General features: G+C 43.5%; 1 long non-coding RNA gene across 1 annotated transcript in view; it reads right to left on the bottom strand.

Annotated features, from left to right (window-relative positions):
* Positions 1–3,241: 3,241 nt before the first annotated feature.
* The window catches only part of LOC136561387 (uncharacterized), a 28,016-nt gene continuing 8,561 nt past the window's right edge, over positions 3,242–22,696 (bottom strand). Inside the window, exon 4 of the long non-coding RNA XR_010784332.1 lies at positions 3,242–3,350. This is a non-coding gene — a long non-coding RNA (uncharacterized lncRNA). The remainder of the gene's footprint in view (positions 3,351–22,696) is intronic.

Below are 22,696 nucleotides of genomic sequence, written 5' to 3' on the forward strand. Positions count from 1 at the left end.
TAGGCTGGTGGTGCAAATTCTCTATGTTGGCACCAGCAGAAGCAGCTGCTATCTTTATAGGATGCAATCTTGCTTACATCACCCTTCAGAGCAATCTTCTGTACCCCTGCCCAATACACCTTCTGCTCTATTCCTTGGACTTCACATTTGCATTTCTACAGAGTCCTGTCCTGCAAACTGACTCAAAGTTCAGGTAATAGATTTCCAAGATTTAGAAATGTTGTGTGAGGTTTATTTATTTCATATTTCCTTCCATCTAAGCAAACTGTAACTTTCTGAAGTGAAATATTTTGAGTATGTCACGTGTATTTTAATGTTAGCTCTGCTTCACATTCAAACTTCTCACAGACCCCTGTGATGCCTTGCTGCAAAAATAGATAGCTGCCAAGAGTGGTTGTGGGAAGTTAGAATTGCCAGAAAACCATACAAACAATCTAACAATAGAGCCTTGGATTTCTGAATATAATTGCACCATGTAAAGTCAAAATATAATATTTAAATGATTTTATATAATGATGAGTGTGGGCTAGAGAGAATCCAGATAGAATTTTATTTTTTTAAACAGTTCCGGGAAAAACATGGCCTTGACTTGGAAGTATAGCACGAAATATTTTTATACAGCATGAGTTCTCATTACCTAATCATATGATTTGTAGACCTGAATTGGAAACCAGGAAATAAACAAAGAAAAATATTCAAGCTATAAAAGATGGGAGTTTAAAATTTTCTTTGTATTTCTGATTAATGCTATTAGGTAGCTAAATGGTCACCCATTATTTTAAAAAGCATCTGGACATTAAAAATAGGTAAATTTCTGCGGGACTTGGATGGCAGCTATTCCTGAAAAGCTTTATTTCACTGCTTTCCAACCCTGAATCAATCCACTTAAACGCAGCTGTATTTCAGATGCTCAGTGGAACTGTCCATGTAATGCATATAGTTGACAAATAGTCTGCAGAAAAAGCTAGATCCATTTGAAGACTTTTTTTCTGTAAATGGCATTCACATTATTTGTACAAACACACAGATGGGATTTCTGCTGTCTTCTTCAGGCCACTTCCTCCAGAGAGCTCTCCATCAAATCTCTCTAGTTCTACTCTTCTGGTGATCCAAAGTCAGCACTGGGATGGTCCAAGTGCATGGAATTACTGTCTGCTAGAGGTGCACCCTGAGGGCTTCTGTGTGCAGCATCACGTGAGCCCTACTAATGTCACCCTGTTGGTATAAACTGAGCTAGCTGGACCTTAAGGGACAAGATTGTGCACTGATATAGTAATAGAAATTAGGTACTAAGAAGGAGGCTGGAGGATTTAAATATTTCTGCCTCCAGCTTAAGCAACACTAAATCTTGGTCTTTATCTGAAAAACTAGGCGAATTAACCCATTTGGCATTCCTATGCAAAAAATTTTCAGTAATACAACAAGAACCGTCAAAAGAGTAACAATTCCAATCCTTACTTTATAAAAATAATTCATTGGAAGAAGTCGGCAAGAAGGATGAAACATGCCAATATCCTACCCTGAGAATCATTCTGTTGATTTGCACAGGTTTCTTATTATATACCCATCTAATGCATTGGACATGCATGCTTGTGATGACACAAATACTTGCAAAGCTTACCAGATAAACCATGTTCTCTTCAGACAGCAAAACATTGCTTGATGGTTGTGTTTGCTAATTACATTTAGACTCAATGTTCTTAAAGGTCTTTTCCAACCAAAGTGATTCCATCATTCTCTAAATCGCAGATCCTCCTTGTCCTGGTTTAGGGCAAATTTGGCAGCAATCCTCAAGAAGGAGTGATTTATTAAAAATATTGATCTAGTACTGATATCCAACTGCGACGGACCAAGGTTCTCTAACAGTTTAAAATTAGAAAGTGTATGTTTATTGCAATGCTGGGCAGCGTGCGGGATAGCTCCCAAATACACACTGTGATTTAGAGGTGATAACAGAGTCTTTTTATCTATACAAGTATTGAATACCCAAAAGACAAATACATATTCATAATTTTGGCACATCCCATCATTCCCCACTTCGTATGGTAATTAGTCCAAAAGCTATTAAGCACGCGTAGTTTGTTCCTCAAAATGAATCGGTGGTCCCTTTCATGGGGAGGGGTTCCAAAATGAGGAAATAAATGAAGTCTTCCTGGTTCTGAACTTTCTACATTTTCAATGCAAATATGACAAATGAACCCATTGGTAGAACTCCCATTCCCCATCTTCAATTGGTTTCAGAACAGAGGTGGCCTACAATTGTCTTATGTTCCTAAAAGCTATTTATGAGTTTCTATATTCTTCATGATAAACCAGCTAAGCAAACATGATGTTGACAAGCAATCAATTATTCGTTAACTACTAACTCTTAACTTCATCAAGGCCTACCTATTTATTTTGATAAACTCTAATAAGGCTTATCTCTAACTAAAACCTCAGCTCCTCTAAAATCCCTAAATTTCTTTAAAGTTTATGTCTCAGGGGGCCCCCCCCCAGAAAGCCCACCTACACGGCCCCTCCCCTCAACTGGTCTGGGAAACATTTCCTCTGAGAGAAGTGGAAAAAATCTGTTTATTTACCAGGGAAAGCACCCCCCAGCACAAAAAATGAACAATACCAGATGACAAAACTCAATCGCCGCTCTGAAGAGACAACAAATTCAGAAAATCTCTCCTGTGGATGCTTGCTCTGTTATCAATCCCTCCGGCACTGGGAAAGGCTGCTGCCCAGGGTAGGCCCCCATAGGCCACAAGTGCAAGCACTCAGTGCTCTCCAGGTCCCAGTCTGGAGCAGGTTTGAGCAGTTCCAAGAAAAGGGAAAGAAAAAAAGACAGTCCAGGGAAAATTCTGCCTCAGCCAGCTAAACCAACTGAAAAGCAAAGAACACTCTGTTCTGCTCCATCAGTGCCCAGACAACACAGTGCAGCACAGAATGTGGAGCAGTGTTGCTTTTAGAAGAGTGAGTGCAGCCTGTGATAACAAACTCCGTACTTCTTCTTCTCCCCACCTTTGCTCTCAGAAGCAGTCTTGAAGGCAGAGAATATAATATCCAGCATTAACAGAACCGATGGCTGGGGATACAAGCATCATAAAGTCACCCTAGGACACTGCTCTACTGAGATATGTCACCAGACTATGCTAAGACAAAGTTTTGGAACTGCTAATTAAAATTCTACTATCACAGTGAAGCTGAGGAGGAAACACAGCTCACTCCAGTTACCTTGTGGCATGCCAATACTTCCTTTCAATCACAATGGTTTTCGTCTTTAAGTCCGTGACATCACAGGCATAATTCAACATCTTTTGGGCAGGAAGGAAGATATTCTTCTTCTCATTATACTGATGGGTAAGCTGAAATGCAAAGCAGTTAATTCAAAGTGAAACAGCGATAAAGTCAATAGTAAAACTCACCACAGTTTTGTTTACCAACCCAAGTCCTTACTATCCCAAAATACAAGAACAGCTGTAAAAGCCTTGTGGTTTCTTAATTTTTTCCTATACCTACATGGGAGGGTAAGGGATAAATGATCCCAAACAATGGTAATCCACAACAAAGCATTCTTGACATCATATTCAGCTTTCGCATAGCGAGCTCTTCACCTGATCAAGTTACTCCATTGCAATAGTTTGGGGAGTATCTTAGAGGGCTGGCTGTTGTTTGGTTTAAACCATCTTGATCATTCAGGAACCCAGTAGCAATGAGAAAGTTCAAAATAAGATAGTGCTACACATTGATTTTCCTATATGACAGACAAGACAGAAGGCTGACCTAATGCTTCCCTACAACATGGCTGAAGTAGCATCCTGTTCCCCATAGGTTTTTCCGTTTAATTTTAGCAGCTTTCTTACTAGATTAATGAGCTGAACTAACTCAAAAAGGAATCAGATAAGTGCCAGAGGTTTAAAACAAACAACAACAACAACAACAAAAGATGCAAAATGATGATTTGTGGGTGCGTTTGAAAATAGAAATTTTTTTGTATTTTTCATAGAGACATGGCATTCTCTAGAATGATATTGCTCCAACGGATTGAGTTTGGTTTTCTTTTCCCCCCTCAATTGTAAATGTTATGCTTTCTTTTTGGCCATTTCAGTAAATAGATTTTCTGATACGTGTGAAAGACAGTCTGAGGTTCCCCTCATTTGCCTCACGACCATTCCCAGGACAGACACTGGGACCCTAAAGACACCGATGGGAATTCTGGCCTGCCAGTAATGGATGAACACCAAAAATCCTGAGGCCCCTGAGCAGAATTCTGGCCTGCCAAGTGATTGTTCACAGCTGTGTCTTCAGTGACTGCTTCTAGCAGGGCCTGCCAAGGGGCGAGATGCCCTATATGCTTGCACCTGCTTCACGACAATAGACCAGGAATTTTCCCACCTCTTGGCCAGATGAACTTGCTGGGGCAACTTGGTAGCCCCCCCATGGAAAATCCTTCATCTGCTCCACTACCAGTGTGAGGCACGGAGATTGAAGCCCCACTACCAAGGACTGAGACTGAGACACCTGTAATTCTGATGCAGGGGTGCTGGCCTGACTGAAGCAGGATGCCTGCTGAGTGTTGCCTACAGATGTGTTCACTGGACCTAGACTGGTTTCCCCCAGAAAGCAGTCCTGAAACAGTGGGTCCCACTCACTGCTGATACTGACTTATCCTGCTGAGAACATGGACTGTCTGTACCTGTCTTCAATACCTTTTTCCCCCTCAGCAGTTTCAATAGACTTCTTCTTCTTGATTGTATCTGTTCCCCCTCAGCCATTTGAAGATTCTGTTTCCCCCCTCAGCAATGGACTATAATAGAACCTTGAGTTAACCAGGACTTAACCTTGAGTTAACCAGGCAGGGCCATTATCTTCCCAACGTGACTAGGCAAACTCTATCGGCTGGACTATGAGGACTTAGTCTCTCCACATTTGGTAGCTATACTCCTGTCTTGGTTCAGGGCAAATTTTGGGGAGAACCCCCAAAGGGGCTCCTCTAGGAAATCAGATTCATTTGGCCCCTCCCCTATGAAATATTAATCCCAATATTACCAGGTGGGACGTGCCTGGGCTCGTCTGACCCTTGCTTCTGGGCCAAAGGCGGCAGCTGTGATGTTTCACCTCAGAGATACATTTGGCCGGCTGGATCGTGCAGCTAGGCACTCGCAACAAATCCAGGCACAGTAGAAACTCAGTTTACCTCTGGTGGAAAAGGTTCAGGGGACGGTGAAGAGAAAAAGGAGAGGATTCTGCTGTAGAGTTTTAATCCAGAGTTTATTCCAGGATGACAGACATCTGAATCTTGTAACAGCTCCCAAGAGAATCCAGACCGCATGGTCCCGTCTCCTTTTCAGGCCGGGGACAGGGGGAGGGGAAGGCACAGGTGAGCCACCAACCAGGTGGGAGGAGGGGAAGGCTCAAGGGATAAAAAGACACTTGGACAGGCCAATGAGCCCGGACCTGAGGGGCATCTTTTGAACTTCTGCCAACCACACCATGACCCTGCTGGAATGTTAAGATTGATGGACAGCACTTAGCAGGAAGGCAAAGGGGGAGGGGAAAGGACAGGTTTCACCTATCCCAACACCTGAGGGATTTTCCTGTTTCCTGAAACAGGAAATGGCGTCACACTGCAACACTCCCCCCAGCCGGTCCAGGAGAAAATAGCTCCTTGGAAAGAGGTGGAAAAAACCTGTTTATTAAACAATAAAACCTAAACAATATTGAACAATAAAACCCCTTGTTGCTCCAAAAGAGATGACAAACTGAGAAAGTCCCCTCCCTCGGTTGCAGTTCAGCTCACACAGGCTCTTATCAGTCCCTCTGGTGCTGGAAATGTTGCAGGCTGGGCCCGGCCTGGTGGGCCACAGGTGCTAGCTGCCGGTGCTCTTCTGGGTGTTCAGTCCAGAGCAGGTTTCAAGAGGTCCAAAGAAAAGGGAAAAAAGAAAAAAAACCACAGTCCAGGGAACTTCCTTGCCTCAGCAAGCTAAAACTAACTAAAAGCAAAGGAGAGCTCTGTCCCACTGTCTGTTCATCCACAGACAACACAGTCCAGGAGCAGGAATGTGGAGGAGTGAGTGCAGTGTCTGAAAACAAACTGCTGCTTCTTCTCTCCCCCCTTCACTTTCTGCAACAAGTCTTAAAGATGCAAAACTTATGATGCAGCATAAACAGAACAAGATGATTGGGGATAAAAGCATCATATAATCAGCTTAGGACAACTCCCTCTCTCTTTCTCCCCCTCTTTTCTATTCTTTTCCTCTCCCTAATTCCTTTCATGCATTTGCTGTGGTCATTCTATAAAGGTGCATTTGTTTTGATGCTGCAATCCCCTTTCCAGGTTGTCTGTTGCACTCCGAGATCAGTTAACCAACCATCACCACCCCCATTGGTATGAGCGGATTGTGACATTAAATTGGCATCATGGACAGGATTCTGATAGACAGAAGGGTCTGCAAGGCTGTTTGTAGTCTGTAACAGGGGAAGGACGATTTGCTTCAGCCACACCTAGCCCCTCATCGCGAAAGGGTTGAACGAAGCTGGAAAGCAAGGAAAGCTCTTCGAATTTCCCACAAACTGCGCACGCCCAGGTGAAATACGCCCCCATACTCTATTGAGGATTCTGTCTTTAGAATTTCCCAAAAAATCTCTTAGAGCAAAAGGGGAAACTGTTTTTGTTTATGTGTGAATTTGGACTGTCTGGGAAGGAAGGGACAACTTGAAGGAAATAAGCAGGGCCTCCCAGGGAGATTTGGTCTCTTCACCCAGCCAGGGAAGCAAAGGGGAGCACAGCAAAGGCTGTGAGATTGTCTACCTTAAGTTTGCACCTCCCTGTCATGGTTTTGGTCCCTTCATAAAATGACTGAAAACTCTAGCACAAAAGTTAAAGCTGAATTTTCTGCTCTGCTTGCTAAATAGAATGCCAAGCCTTCTCCAAGGGGGGAGGTTTGGGCAGAGAACAGCTGGTTTAATTTAGAAAATGTCATAGATAGAATTTGTTCTTTACAACATGAAACAGGAGTTAAACTGGGCAAAAATAAGACCATCCTCTGCTCAGTTTCGGCAGCTTGTCTCACAGCACCCATAGAAACCCTTTTTAAGCAAAGAAATGAGGAAATAGCAAGAATAGATTCCCTTCAAAACCTAGTTGAAATTTTGCAGAAAGAATTAAAGGAAGATAGAAATGAGATCTATATGTTGCGAGCTGCCCTTAGAGAGGAACTTGCTAAGAATTCACATCATACTCATTCCTCTACAGAGCCAGAGGAAGAGGAAACTCCTGATGTTAAACAAATCTATCCCCGTCAGGAACTTGAGGCAGTAAAAAATTGGAGAGAATACTGCTGTCCTCGCTTGAGACCCTTGGTTCAAACAGAATAGAACTATATTAATGATGAGGATTGTTGGAATGTTGGGGGACATAAGACAGATGATGCACTTTGGACCTGGTTAACATAAGAGATTTGATAACAGGATGCCTTGGCATAAACAAACGGAACTTTGAAAATTAGACCTGGATTGCAAGAAGATTAAATCAAACGGGTTTACTGGCAAAAGAAAATCGCATTAAACTCTGCAAGCAAGAGATGTTGTTATATGCGTAAGTTTGTGTATGTGATTTTAACCTAATCATTGTAGTACACATTACTAGTCTCCCTGAAATGGTATATAAGTGCTTGTATCCCACAATAAAATTGGATTCTGATTACCGAGTGGGTCTCCCTGTCACTCTGCATTGCCGAAAGAGGATCTTGACCCACATATCACAACTAAACAAATACCCTTCAGTGCGACCGAATTAGCTAAGCTGTAAAAAGAATTCGGGCGCCTCCCACAAGAATCAGAGACAGAATATGTCTTCCGAGTGTCCCTCGATGGTGGAGATCAAATTAAATTAACCAGAGGCCAGTGGGTACTGGGGACATGGAGCCTTCTTCACAACAGGAGATAAGGAGGTAAGCGTGATGCATGGTCCCTGACACAGGGTGCGTCTTTCTGGGCCGGGAGAATGAATCCTTTGGAAAGGGGTGACCCCCTGGCAATCGTTGACACCACCGGCCAGCTCTTAGAAAGTGTCCACAAAGCCGCCTGCCTGCAAAAGATTCATGAAAAGAAATTAGTTCCTGGTTTTGAATGCCCAATGCAATTACCTGTGAAGACAGAACTAATGACCAATTGAACTTGTGGGCTTCCAGAAACACTTAAACATACAGCAATGACTCTACAGAAAACCATAATGGCTTTGAATCCTGTAGAAAGACTAGATAAGATTCCTCAGGAATTCCCCTGACCAAAGTGGACCTAGAGATCCTGGCTTCACTCCCTACTCTTCCCCCTCACAGCCCTCAGCTTCTCAATCTGATTCACCTGCCAATAGCCATAAAGTTTGGACATGAGCTGAAGTTGCAGTAGATCTGATTAATTATTGTAGACAATATGGACCTATAAAAACCCCGGTGTAGAAATCAGAAAATAACAAAGGTGTTTGGTTTATTGGAGCTCCTCACAGTGAAAATATAGAGAAAGGAAAACAGATCTCTAACTGCCACCATTGGTGGTTGTTGGGAATTAAAAAGTGGGTCCCCAAAGAGGTGATGGATGGTTGCCCCTTGATAAATAGCAGAAAATAATAAATAATTGACACCAGCGAAAACCAAATCCATTGGCTCAACCCAGTGCACCCCTCCCTTCTCAGGGACAAAAACTAACCCTCCCCCAGCCTCTCCCACAGAACACAGGCAGTGAACCAAAACCTACAGGGTTTTCGGGAAACAAATCTCTCTGCCGCTTACAGGCGGGCAAAGGGGCGGAGCGTGGGTTTATTTGAGAATGCTCACTAAAAATAAATCAGGACATATATTAAGCCCAGCTATCACAGGCCTCCACAGGCTACTAGTAACCTTTTTGATTGACATTGGGGCTCAAATCTCTGCACTGATAAAAAAGGATGCCCAGAGGTGTGGAATTGTTCCAACTAAGAGACAATGCTGTGTTCTTAATGCTCTGGGAACTACAGAATCTATGAATGTTGCCTTAGCCAAACTGATGCGCCCTGGAAATGAGCATCAACTAGTCATCAAAATGGTAATTGGGAACATTCCAAATAATTGATTAGGAATGGGTGTCCTTGCTGGGAGGCAGTGGGAAGACTCTGAGGGATTTCTGTGGTCTTTTGGCACACTGCCACTTAACATTAGGCTGCTTCAAACCGCACCCTCCCTACCCTATAATCAAACAACTAATGTAAAACAATACCCTCTACCTTCTGGTGTTAGAGAAGGTATCAAAGCGGTTCTACAGGACTTGAGAAACCAAGGGGTAATAATTCACACACATTCTCCTTTTAATTCACTGGTATGGCCAGTCTGAAAAGCCAGTGGAAAGTGGAGATTAACAGTAGATTTTCGCAGGCTTAAAGCCAACACAGACCCTCTTACAGCACTGGTCCCAAACTTAGCTGAATTAATAACATCAATTCAAGAAAAGGCTCACTCAATCATGGCAATGGCAACTATGGATGTCAAAGACATCTTCCTTATGATACCTATACAGCCAGAAGATAGGGACCATTTTGCCTTCCCATGGGAAAGGACAGCAATGCACTTGCGCTAGGCTTCCCCAAGGCTACAAACACTCCTCCACTTTGGCCCACCATGCTTTAGTTCAGGAATTAGAAAAAATACCCAAACCTGATCCTGCTGATCCTGTAGCTGATAATCAATACATTTAAGACACTCTGGGGGGGGTGGCGGGGGGGTGGTGGGGAGTGGGGGGAAGGATGAAATAGAGGTAGTAGGGAAACATCAGCAGAAAATAATCTCTCACTTAAAAAGTCTTGATTTGCAGATACCCGCAGAGAAAATTCAGAAACCTTCTCAGGAAGTGAAGATTTTGAGAATTTGGCGGAAAGGAGGCATGACATGTATTCCACCCGATACCCTAACCTCTTTAGATCAGATTCAAAGGCCTGAATTGAGGAAAGATCTCCAGCAAGCTCTAGGACTATTAGCATTCTGGAGAAAACACATCCCAGATTTCTCAATAATTGCTAGGCCGCTTTTTGACTTGCTGAGGAAAAGGATGACATGGGATTGGACTCCTTCTCAGGAAGAAGCATTGCGATTACTGATTTTTGAGGCAACAGCTCACCAAGCACTAGGCCCTATCCATCCCACAGATCCCTTTCAGGTGGAATGGGGATTTGCCTCCTCAGGGCTATCAGTACACATTTGGCAGTGGGGTCCTGAGGGTCCAACGGGGCCTCTTGGTTTTTATTCCTGGGGTTTCAAAGATGCTGAGAAAAGATACACTACCTGGGAAAAGGGGTTGTTTGTAGTTAGCTTAGCTCTCCTAGAAGAGGAAAAAATTGCATGACAAGAGCATATTGTATTAAGAGGCCCTTTCAAAGTTATCAAAATCATCACTAATGGGAGCCCCACCCCCCCCCGCCCCCCCCACCTGACGGGTAGCCCAAAGGGCCTCAGTTAGGAAATGGTATGCTCAGATCAAAGGCTATTGTAATACCGTCTCAAGAACGGAAGATGCTGCTAAAAATCTAACAATCCAAGGCACTGAGAGCCTGGTTAGCAGCCAAGATAAATCTGCCTCTGTAATCAAAGCTGCCCTTCCTTTCTCCCCCAAACAAGCAGCAAGTTCTTGGTTCACAGATGCCTCTGCAAAATGGGAAGGGAAGGTATGGAGATCTAGAACAGCTGTCTTACACATTTCATCTGGTGAAAGAATCATTACCGAAGGGGAAGGCAGCGCTCAGGCTGGGGAACTCATAGCTGTTTGGAGTGTTTTCCGATGTGAGGCACAGAACATTTCTCTTGTCTGCATTTACACCGACTCTTACGCAGTGTACAAAGGTTGTACCGAGTGGCTTCCTTTCTGCCAGCAAAATGATTGGGAAGTTCACAGAATTCCAGTGTGGCAAAAGGAAAAGGGGCAAGAAATTTTAGATGTTGCAAGCCAAGGAAATGTTGCTATTGGTTGGGTAGCTTCTCAGCAAACAGATGGAAATCCAGCAGGAGAGTGGAAGAATAGAGCTGATGAACTAGCAAGGCTCAGCCCCCTGAAAAAGGAACTCATTACTGAGGACTGGGATCAACTATTAGAATGGCTGCATGTAAAAAGACAGCACACAGGTGCGAAAGATTTGTACAAAGAAGCTCACGCTCGTGGTTGGCTGGTTACCAGGGAAATGTGTAAAACATGCATATCAGTCTGCGAGCAATGTCGCAGGTGACTGGAGAGACATCCTTTAGAAGATGACCCTCTGCATTTAAGAAAGGGTGAAGGCTTATGGGACGCGTGGCAGGCAGACCATATCGGCCCCTTTAAGAAGTCAGGAGGTAAACACTTTGTGCTAGTAGAAGGAGAAATTGTATCTGGGTTGGTTCAAGCTGATGCTTTGAAAAGAGCTACAGGTGATAATGCAGTTAAAGCTTTGCAGGGGTGGCTTGGAACTTTCCCAAAGCCACAGGAAATTCAATCTGATAACAGGTCCCACTTCACTGCTAGAGGTGTACAGCATTGGGCAAAAGGTGAAGGAATTAAGCAGTCTTTCCACACCCCTTTCCACTACCCTCAAGCTAAGGGGATCTTAGAAAGGACCAAGGGTTTTTCGAAAGGACTTCTGAAGCCCCAGGAGGGAAATTGGGACGTTCGGTTATGGGAAGCTGTTAAAAGAGTGAACAGTAGATGGGGGGTGAATGGATGTCCCAAAATCACTGCCTTTTGCCCAACAGCTCCAAGCATCATTCCCTTACTACGGCGACCTGACGATTCAAAAAGTCCAGCACATTACCCTGAACAACCTGTTCTGATGGACCTCCCTACTGTAGGGGAAGTAGCACCAGTGCTGAAAACCCCTCTGAAGAAATATGCATGGGTAGCCTCTGATGCTCTAGGGAAAGAGCATTGGATAAATACATGCTGGATAATCCTATCATTTTGACTCTTTTCTGCCCTCAGTGGAAGGATTTCTGTTGTTTTTACTTTTACAGAAGAACCCTGAGGGACATGAAAATCATCTGAACCATGATAACACTGGTGATGCTTTTCTGCATCCTACCACAATTCCACGGACAGGATCCTGCTGAGTGGTTGTGGTCTGAAGCTACCCTCCATCCCACTAATGTTCTAGGAGCGTATCCCAAGGGTGGCCACCCGAACCTAGAGCCTATAGTGCTGCATGACTCCCAGGTATATCGTCCAAGTGAGTGGGGATGGGATCAGAAGGACTGGACTAGAGCCCTAACTGGAACAATTGGTGAGTCGATTGTGGAAGCATGCAGAAAAATGGAAGGATCTCTCTATGAGAAATCCACCTCCATCACAGTTGCCGGAAATTTTATGGAACCAGATGGGAAAAATGATTGGGATATCCCTTCAGCGAGACTGTGTCCTACAAACAAGTGGGAGTGTGCCAAACAAATTCCCCTTACTCTATGTTGCTGCCAGGAGTATGTTGGTAATTACACTCTAGGTCACAAAACGAACAATGTTGCAAGTACAAAGGATTGTAAAAATGAACCAATTGATTGCTGGCATCATTTTACGTTAACTAAACCGACTTAAGTGACATGCTGCTGGCAAAATAACTTGACCAACCTGTTAGGTTGAAAAGGCTTAGCTCATAAATTTAAGATAGAAGCTATTACAAAACCCACGCTGAGTACCGTAGTTAGATCCCAGTGGAATAGACGGGACGGAGAGCATGAAGCCCACACTGAGCACCATAGTTACACCCCAATGGGTAGAAGGGACTGAGAGCACAAAGCTGACATTGAGTACAGTAGTTACATCCTAGTGGGCAGAAGGGACTGAGAGTCCCCTTAGTCAATGTGGCCTTGGTCCCAAGCTTTTGTTCACTTGGCAGGAATGGGAAAAACAAAAAGCCTGGCAGCTTCAAGGGGTAGTGGGAGAAGAAATTAGCTGAAGGATTTGTGGAACTGCTTATAGCAAAGCAATCTCAATCAGTGTTTTGACAGATCAGACAAATAAGTGTGAACAGGTTTGTACGCCCCCAAGCGTACAAAACTGTTGGCACAATTTTACATTAACACAAACTGCAGAAGTAGTTTGTCTTTGGTCCAAAACTACTGAAGGCTTTTCTTTTAAGTTGATAATAAATGGTATGAACCAACCTTCTACTACCACCACTCCAGCCCAAGCACCGCTTATGCTTAGCCTGAGATTTCCTATTATTGCATTAGGGCTAAATCATGATGGAGCTATTCCCAATCTTTCTGAACATAGACAATGGGCCCATCAAACTGGTAAAAAATGGCAAAATGTTAATTTGGAATCTTCTATTGTCCGAGAACAAGGCTTCATCTGTGAAAGTAATGCAATTCTAGCTCAAGATGTTTGTTTGGACACAGAACAAAATATCTGTCATTTTGAAATTCATCCTAACGAGACTTTCGAAACAGTCCTTAAATATATAGGCAATGGCTGTGGGTGCTTTAGAACTGCTTGTGATATGGTATTTGTAGAAAATGCAGTAGTGGATAGTAAAAATCATTCAAATATTTCCGCTTGTAACTTTACAAAATTGAGGGATGTGATTTTTCTTCAGAAGCTCCAGTTACCTCCCAGTACCTTTTTCAATCCAATTAAAGACTGATTCACAAACTATTACTGTCCTAGGGTGACGTTATGATGCTTGTATCCCCATCCGTGTGTTCTGTTTATGCTGGATATCATGTTCTGTGCCTTCAAGACTGGCTGTGAAGAGCGAATATGTTTTGTTTTGGTTTTGCTATCAGCCGCTCCCCCACAGCTGGTGCGACACAGAGACCGGGCAGTACATGGGTGCTGCTTTTGCTTTTTGCTTTGCTTTTCGCTTTGCTCTTGCTTCGGCTTTGCTCCTGCTTTGCTCTTGCTTTTTTGCTCCTGCTCATTAGTTAGTTTAGCTAAGCAGTCCAAATTTTCCCTGGACTGTTTCTCCTTTCCCTTCTTTGGACCTACTCGGACCTGCACCGGACTGGGACCTGGGAAACACCGAGAGTTTGCACCTTGCGGCCAAGGTGCAGCAGCTACCCCAGCACAGGACAGACTGATAACAGAGCGAGCACTCCCAAGAGAGACTTTCTGAAGCTGTCTACTTTTTCAGAGCGGTGAAAGAGTGATGTCATCTGGTATTGTTCCTTTTGTGTGCTGGGGGGGTGCTTTGCCTGTTACAGAAACAGGTTCTTTCCACTTGTTTCCAAGGAATCCTTCCCGACCCGGTTGGGGGGAGGGGCCGTGTGGGTTTGTTTTCTGGAGGGTCCACCTTTTGGAGGTTTTCTCCCAAATTTGCCCTAAACCAGGACATTTACCTGCTCCCATTGGGATGAACATTACTTTGGTAAAGCAATCTTTGCTTCATCAGGACTTCATTGAAATATTGGAGAAGATCAAGAAGAATAGACAGAAAGCACTGGTAACTGTTCATCACAATGTGAAAGAAATACACCATGTCATAGAGAGAGTAAGAAAAGATGCTGAACACAGGTGGTAGGATACTCTTTTTGGGTGGTCACCTACTGCCACAAGAGTCCTGAACAGTATGTGTCATCCCATCATTGCCCTTTTGCGTTTCGTTTTGATTGTGGTTTTTTAATGAGCAATCTTACTCATTATTTATTGGAGAATGATGAAAGAGTTAACAAAATTGATGTCTGTAATTAATGCACACAACTTGGCTGATGTCTTTTTCACTGTGGACATCTCCAAGACTATTGACACAAGGTGACTATAAATGAGAGGATGTGTTTTGAAATAATCTTCAATTTTCTTTGATGATTATAAGAAAATTACTTTTGACTTTTGGTGAATTGTTTTGAAAAAAAAAATTAAATTAACTGTTGTTGATTTGTTTATTGCTTAATTGCCTTTGATTATTTGTGATTAGTTTCAGATATTTGAAAAAAATGTTTTAAAATAATATGGTTTAAATTACTGCTATTATATTTGTTTCTTGTTTCCTTACCCCCGCCTTTTTCTATCTTTTCTTTTCCTTCCCTTCTCTCTCTCTGTCTGACGTATTGTCTCTGCTTTCCGGGATATGCTACCAATGTACGACAAGTACAAACAATAGTACAGAACACTGCTGATGAAGACCCTTTGAAGCCTGTCGTGAGTCACCAGGTGCTGTGAAAGACGGTCTGAGGTTCCCCTCATTTGCCTCACGACCGTCCACAGGACCAATATCAGGACCCTGAGGACCCCGATGGGACCTCTGGCCTGCCAGTAATGGATGAACACCAAAAATCCTGAGGCCCCTGAGCAGAGTTCTGGCCTGCCAAGTGATTGTTCACAGCTGTGTCTTCAGTGACTGCTTCTAGCAGGGCCTGCCAAGGGGCGAGATGCCCTATATGCTTGCACCTGCTTCACGACAATAGACCAGGAATTTTCCCACCTCTTGGCCAGATGAACTTGCTGGGGCAACTTGGTAGCCCTCCCATGGAAAATCCTTCATCTGCTCCACTACCAGCGTGAGGCACGGAGATTGAAGCCCCACTACCAAGGACTGAGACTGAGACACCCATAATTCTGATGCAGGGGTGCTGGCCTGACTGAAGCAGGATGCCTGCTGAGTGTTGCCTACAGATGTGTTCACTGGACCTAGACTGGTTTCCCCCAGAAAGCAGTCCTGAAACAGTGGGTCCCACTCACTGCTGATACTGACTTATCCTGCTGAGAACATGGACTGTCTGTACCTGTCTTCAATACCTTTTTCCCCCTCAGCAGTTTCAATAGACTTCTTCTTCTTGATTGTATCTGTTCCCCCTCAGCCATTTGAAGATTCTGTTTCCCCCCTCAGCAATGGACTATAATAGAACCTTGAGTTCACCAGGACTTTGAGATCTTCCCAATGTGACTAGGCAAACTCTATCGGCTGAACTATGAGGACTTAGTCTCTCCACGTTTGGTAGCTATACTCCCTCTCTCTTTCTCCCCCTCTTTTTTATTCTTTTCCTCTCTCTGATTGCTTTCAGGCATTTGCTGTGGTCATTCTATAAAGGTGCATTTGTTTGGATTGATACTGCAATCCCCTTTCCAGGTTGTCTGTTGCACTCCGAGATCAGTTAACCAACCAACCAGTTAACCAACCCCTTGGTATCAGCGGATCGTGACAATACCTTCTTTCAAGCTGAAATTGGTTCTAGTCTATATAAGCACACTGGTAGGTAAAAGTAGACTCTAAAAGATAACATTCAAAACGTATTTCCCTTGTCTTCCCATTAAAGCAAGTGAAGAAAGCAGGCAGGAGATCTTCAGATAACATGCCATGCAAATTGAAAAGATTCTGTCCTTATTTGAAGCAACTGAGAAACTCACACAATGAAATACAGTTCAGACAGATCGAAGGGTCACAGATGATGTCAAATCTATACTTCCAATGTTTGAATGAAGCAAGATTTCTTGAAGTACAATCCTATAAAATGAAGGTGAGTTTGCAGAAGCAATTGAACTGGGTCTGTTTTATAAACACAATGTTTTCTAAGTAACTGAGGATTCAGGAAGGCAACCTTGGAATTTAAAGGATTTAGAAACATACAAATACGAAGACTGGTAGTTCATTAGCTTTAACAGTCTCTTCAAATAAGATCTATTTTTAACTTCTTCTTGTAGTAGGTCTGAAGACATTAGGAACGATGCTATAAAAAAGAACAAGCAACAAACCAAAACAAAACCAAAACAGCTTTCTCAAAAAGCTTGGAGAAACCAGAGAAATTATGATTTTTAGGGGTTAAGTAGTCCTTTAAAAGTTGTCTCTGGGAAAAGAGATAAAAAACCACTAATTGACTGTGGAGTATATTCCAAACCTGTCCTGAAGCATGTAAGGGACAAGAGCCTGTAATAAAACTACTATGCTGGGTTCATCTGTTAAAAGCATTCCAGAATGGTTGAAATTATCAATCACATAATGTGAGATAAAAAAAAAAAAAAAAAAAAAAAGGAAGAGAAAAAAAGAAAAAGAAACAAGAAGAAAACATAAGGAAAAAATATGTTGAACATGTTTTCCCATTCCCAGATGGCATAACAGCTTTATTTCATTTTGTTCCTAAGACAGATTAATAGCTTATGAAGTGTTTTACAATTGAGAGTGAGAGTGTTCACACTAACCATACAATTTGGATGGATCTCTTTTACTTTGCACAGCAGCAGATACGGTTTAGCACTCCACAGTTCAGTCCCCGAAAGTGAATGGGTGTGGCAGATTTAACCTAACTGCCCAGTCCACCAGAATGCTTAATTATCTTGAAAAATGCTTTGCTCTATCTCATTATCTGGACATGTCTCTCTAGCTCCACTTTGAGCTCCTTGATCTTTCATCTACAGGATGAGATCCAATTTAGCTTAGCAAGGATATAGCCTTTCAAAACCACATCTTTTATCTTCTGCATTCATACAAGTACATTTCTACTGCAGGGAACCCTGTGGAAGATCCTAGTTGTTTTGTTTCTCAGCTATGTTGTTGCATAAAAGAGCTCTTCTTTTAATTTTCTCCCTGCTAAAGTACAGGCTCTGTACTTAAATGATTGTGATGCTAACTCATTATCATCTATTCTTCAGTCGTACAGAGTAGGCAGCAAAGTTTTCTTCTGAAGACATTCATTTAATGAGAAATGCTGAAGGTCTGACTTTATTTGCAAAGGTCTTTCGCCACAAACCGCTCTCAGGAGCTCCGTGCGCTCGGCACAAAGCTCTGTGCGCATAGAAGCCACTTCTTCGCCTCCGGGAGACGGAGAGAGCGGCAGCTTCCCAAAGGCGAAGATGCAAGCCGCACCACACAGGCACAGTGTGGGCAGCATTCAGACTTAGAGAAAACGATACTATACAACTCTCCTGCTTTTTCCATTGTTATTATATTCGTAAAGAACGAGTTTTGGACAACTATCTTTTCCTTGTTGCAAAACTCTTTCAGACCACTTCTAGAAAAACTGCAACTTTCTGCAACTTCTAGAACATGATAAGTAATATTTTCTTGACTAGCAAAGCTGCCCCGTGCACGACATGGTGGAAAAGATTTTTACGGGGTGTTGAACGATAAGAGACGAAGAAGATGCAGATACAGAGCTCTCCGAAGCTAAGTGCCCATCCCAGGCCTCTTTCGCCACAAACCGCTCTCGGGAGCTCACCGCGACCGGCAGAAACTCTGTGTTCGAAGAAGCCGCTTCTTCGCCTACGGGAGACGGAGAGTGCGGCAGCTTCCCAAAGGCGATGATGCAAGCCGCCCAATACCAGCATAAGCTGATCACCTTTCAATCAAATAGAAAACAGTACTTTACCACTCTCCTACCTTTTCCATTCACAATATATTCGCATAAAAGGAGTTTTGAACAAGTATTTTTTGCTTGTGGCTAAACTCCCTGCAGACCTGTGTGCATCCTTTAGGATAAGATCGGTGATGTTTTCTTTACTGGCACAGTTTCTCTATGCAAGATACGGTGGAAAAACCTTTTTCTGAGTCTTGAACGACAAGGACCGAAGATAGACAGAGAGGGAGCTCTCCGAAGCTAAGTGCCGGTCCCCGGCTTCTTTCGGCACAAGCTGCTCTCCGAAACGCACCGCGACCAAAACAATGCTCTGTGCACAAAGAAGCCTCTTCTTCGCTTTCGGGAAACGGAGAGAGCGGCAGCTTCCCAAAGGCGAAGATGCAAGCCGCACCACACAGGCACAGTGCGGGCAGAATTCAGACTAAGAGAAAACAGTACTTTACCACTCTCCTGCCTTTTCCATTGTTATTATATTCGAAAAGAACGAGTTTTGGACAACTATCTTTTCCTTGTTGCAAAACTCTTTGCAGACCTCCCTGCAACTTCACGAACATGAGCGGTGATGTTTTCTTTACTGGCATAGTTTCCCCTTGCAAGATAAGGTGGAAAAGCTTTTTTGCGTGTTGAACGACAATAGCCAAAAAGACACAAATACGGAGCTCTCCGAAGCTAAGTGCCGGTCCCGGGCATCTTTCGGCACAAACCGCTCTCAGGAGCTCCCTGCGCTCGGCACAATGTTGTGCGCAAAGAAGCCGCTTCTTCGCCTCCGGGAGACGGAGAGAACGGCAGCTTCCCAAAGGCGATGATGCAAGCCGCCCTATACCAGCATAATCTGAGCAGATTTTAAACAAATAGGAAACAGTACTTTACCACTCTCCTGCCTTTTCCATTCACAATATATTCAATTAAAAGAGTTTTCAACGTCTTTCTTTTTCGTCTTGTTCAACAATTCTTATACTATTTGCATCTTTTAGAACATGATCCGGGATGTTTTGCATACGGGCACAATTTCTCCTTGCAAGATACGGTGGAAAAGCTTTTTGCTAAGTGTTGAGCGACAAGACACGCAGAAGACGCAGATACGCAGGTCTCTGAAGCTAAGTGCCGGTCCCGGGTATCGTTCGCCACAAACTGCTCTCAGGAGCTCCGTGCGCTCGGCACAATGTTATGCGCGAAGAAGCCGCTTCTTCGCCTCCGGGAGACGGAGAGAGCGGCAGCTTCCCAAAGGCGAAGATTGCAAGCCGCACCACACAGGCACAGTGTGGGCAGCATTCAGACTTAGAGAAACCAGTACTTTACCACTCTCCTGCCTTTTCCATTGTTATTGTATTCGAAAAGAACGAGTTTTGGACAAGTATTTTTTCCTTGTGGTAAAACTCTTTGCAGATCTCCGTGCAATTTCTAGAACATGAGCAGTGATGTTTTCTTCACTGGCATAGTTTCCCCTTGCATGATATGGTGGAAAAGGTTTTTACGGAGTGTTGAAGCATAAGAGCCGAAGAAGATGGAGATACGGAGCTCTCAGAATCTAAGTGCCGGTCCTGGGCGTCATTCGTCAAGGACCGCTCTCCAGTGCTCACGGCGCCAGTAAAATTCTCTGGGCGCAAAGAAGCCGCTTCTTCGCCTCCGGGAGACGGAGAGAGCGGCAGCTTCCCAAAGGCGAAGATGCAAGCCGCACCACACAGGCACAGTGTGAGACAGCATTCAGACTTATAGAAACCAATACTTTACCACTCTTCTGCCTTTTCCATTGTTATTATATTCGAAAAGAACAAGTTTTGGACAACTATCTTTTCCTTCTTGCAAAAGTCTTTGAAGACCTCCCTGAAAGCTTTAGAACAAGATTTTGGATGTTTTCTTGACTGGCAGAGTTTCTCTTTGCAAGATATGGTGGAAAAGCTTTTTGCGGAGTGTTGAACGACAAGAGCCGAAGAAGACGGAGATAAGCAGCTCCCCGAAGCTAAGTTCCGGTCCCTGGCGTCTTTCGGCAGAAGCCGTTCTCCAGCGCTTGCCGCGACCGGCCCAATGCTCTGTGTTGAAAGAAGCCGCTTCTTTGCCTCCGGGAGACGGAGAGAGCAGCAGCTTCCCAAAGGCGAAGATGCAAGCCGCCCAATAGCAGCATAATTGGAGCACCTTTCAAACAAATTGAAAAGAGTTCTTTGCCACCTCGTGCCTTTTCAATTCACAATATATTCGAATAAAAGGAGTTTTGAACAACTATCTTTTCCTTCTTGCTAAACACCTCGAATACCTATGTGCAACCTTTAGAACAACATCGGTGATGTTTTGTGTACGGGCACACTTTCTCCTTGCAAGATATGGTGGAAAAGATTTTTGCTGAGTGTTGAGCGACAAGAGCCGAAGAAGACGGAGATACGGAGCTCTCTGAAGCTAAATGCCGGTCCACGGCGTCTTTCGGCAGAAGCCGCTGTCCAGAGCTCCCTGCTCCCGGCACAATGCTCTGTGCACGAAGAACTCGCTTCTTCGCCTCCCGGGTACTGAAAGAAGAAGCATAAGCTTAAGACGTGATTGCCTCAATTGTGTACAGGTTTGGGCGCTCCTCTCTATTAATTGTGCCATTCCTGACAACAGGCGTCGCTGTTGGTCAAGCTTTGAGTATGCTTAATAAGTTGGGATGCTGGGTGGTCAAACTAAAGGTAAGATCAGCCATTTTATATCAGGTTCTCACTGGTGTAGATACCATTAGTCATTGCACACTGCAAAATAAAGCTGCTCTAGTTTTCTTGTTAGCACATGGGCACGAGTGCGAGGATTTTGAAGGAATGTGTGTTTTGAACCTCTCTAACCATTCTGCAGTCATTTGCTGGAAACTCAAACAAGGACAAGATAACATGAAGAAATTGATTGGGAATTAGAGGGTTACGCATGAATGGTTTGAGAGATGGGAAACAACTCGATGGTTGAAAGGTCTTGTAAAGGGAACTTTGTTGTTACTAGTAGTCATTATTATATTGCTTCTTGTTATTCCATGCATCATGAAACTGGTGAGCGTCTTGGAAGAAAATAGGGTGGAAAGGGTTTAGCTGGTGCAAGACGAAGAAGGGGGAAATTGTAGCAATGTATCTGAAGCTCTTAGACTAAAGGAATGAGTTTTAGGGATATGTTGCAAGGAAATTGGTAGCTCTGCTTCCATTTCCATTGTCCAAGAAGAATTCTGATTAGTTTTGGACTTTTCATAGACCTCTGACTAGATTGCATTTGTCTTTGATTCAGCCCGTAAATTTTAGGCCTCTAGGCTTGACCAATGAACAGAAAAGGGAAAGTCACACACCTTAGGTGGTTCCCTTGTCAACAACTTCTCAGTAGTAGGGCGATTCCTGTCCTCAAGTTTGTTACTTCAGCTAGCAGATTATGCTCACTCCAAAAGAAGGTGAGAAGTTTGCTACCGTAAATGGTCCGATAATTCTTCCTGCTTCTTTGTGACGCTTTTGTATGACTGGATTCTGTATTATTGGAGTTTGTTAAAAAAAGTTGGATTAAATTGCGTGCGTCCGCTCTTGGGGGAAACAGAGTATTTAGCCAATAACATGTAGGCTTTTATCCACCTGAGATTGTCTGAACGGACCGGACGCTTTAAACACAGTAATTCCTGCTAGTTCCAATTCCATTTTTAGACTCGACAAACCGAATGGTAAACCTGCACCAGTAGGGAGGGACATTGGACTTTCTCCTTTTTAGAGAGAAACTAATGAAAAAGTTTCAGCAGAATCATAGCAGGCTGTAAAATAAGAAAAGCATCATGAAAAGAGGCCAATCCTATCCTCTTAGTATTGCTAGTTGTGATTGGACATGAATGAAATATGTCAACTCTGTGTTCCTGGGTATCACATCAGTAACAGCAACTTCAGCTGCTGTAGTTGTCTCCTAAAGCTAAGAACAGAATCCAAAGAATTGTGATTCCATGGTCACAATTCACCCTGTGATGGTGACAGGTGAAAAAGGAGTGGAAGGTGCACGGGTAAATTAACTTGAATGGCCTATCTAAATCAGCAGCCACTGATTTCCTGAAAACTTCAACAGGTCAGTTGACCTGTTGGGATTCTTTTAATCTTTGGTCATGTTTTTCTTGGGATTCTTGTAACCTTTCCCCATTCGTTCAGCCTTTGCCCTCAAGCCTTTGCTGACATTTCAAGTATCTCGACAAGCTGGAAATGCGTTGTCTTTCTTTATCATGTCATAATTCCCTTCAAAGGGTTGTTTGCCTCAAGTCTTATTTTTGCTGGTTTTCTGCTAGTTCATTGTCAGAGGGCAGCAGGTGCTTTGTAAGAACAAGTACACAACCCTATAGCTTGCTTTTCTTTTGATTTGGCCTGTCTAGAAAACTGAATGACTGAACATTTCTGACAGGATTTTCTCTCCCCATTATGTTTCACCGGAAGGGCAGATGCAAATCATCTACTTAAACTCTTGGCACGGAA

The sequence above is a fragment of the Molothrus aeneus genome, chromosome 11 (assembly GCF_037042795.1).
Source record: "Molothrus aeneus isolate 106 chromosome 11, BPBGC_Maene_1.0, whole genome shotgun sequence".
Lineage (NCBI taxonomy): Eukaryota > Metazoa > Chordata > Aves > Passeriformes > Icteridae > Molothrus > Molothrus aeneus.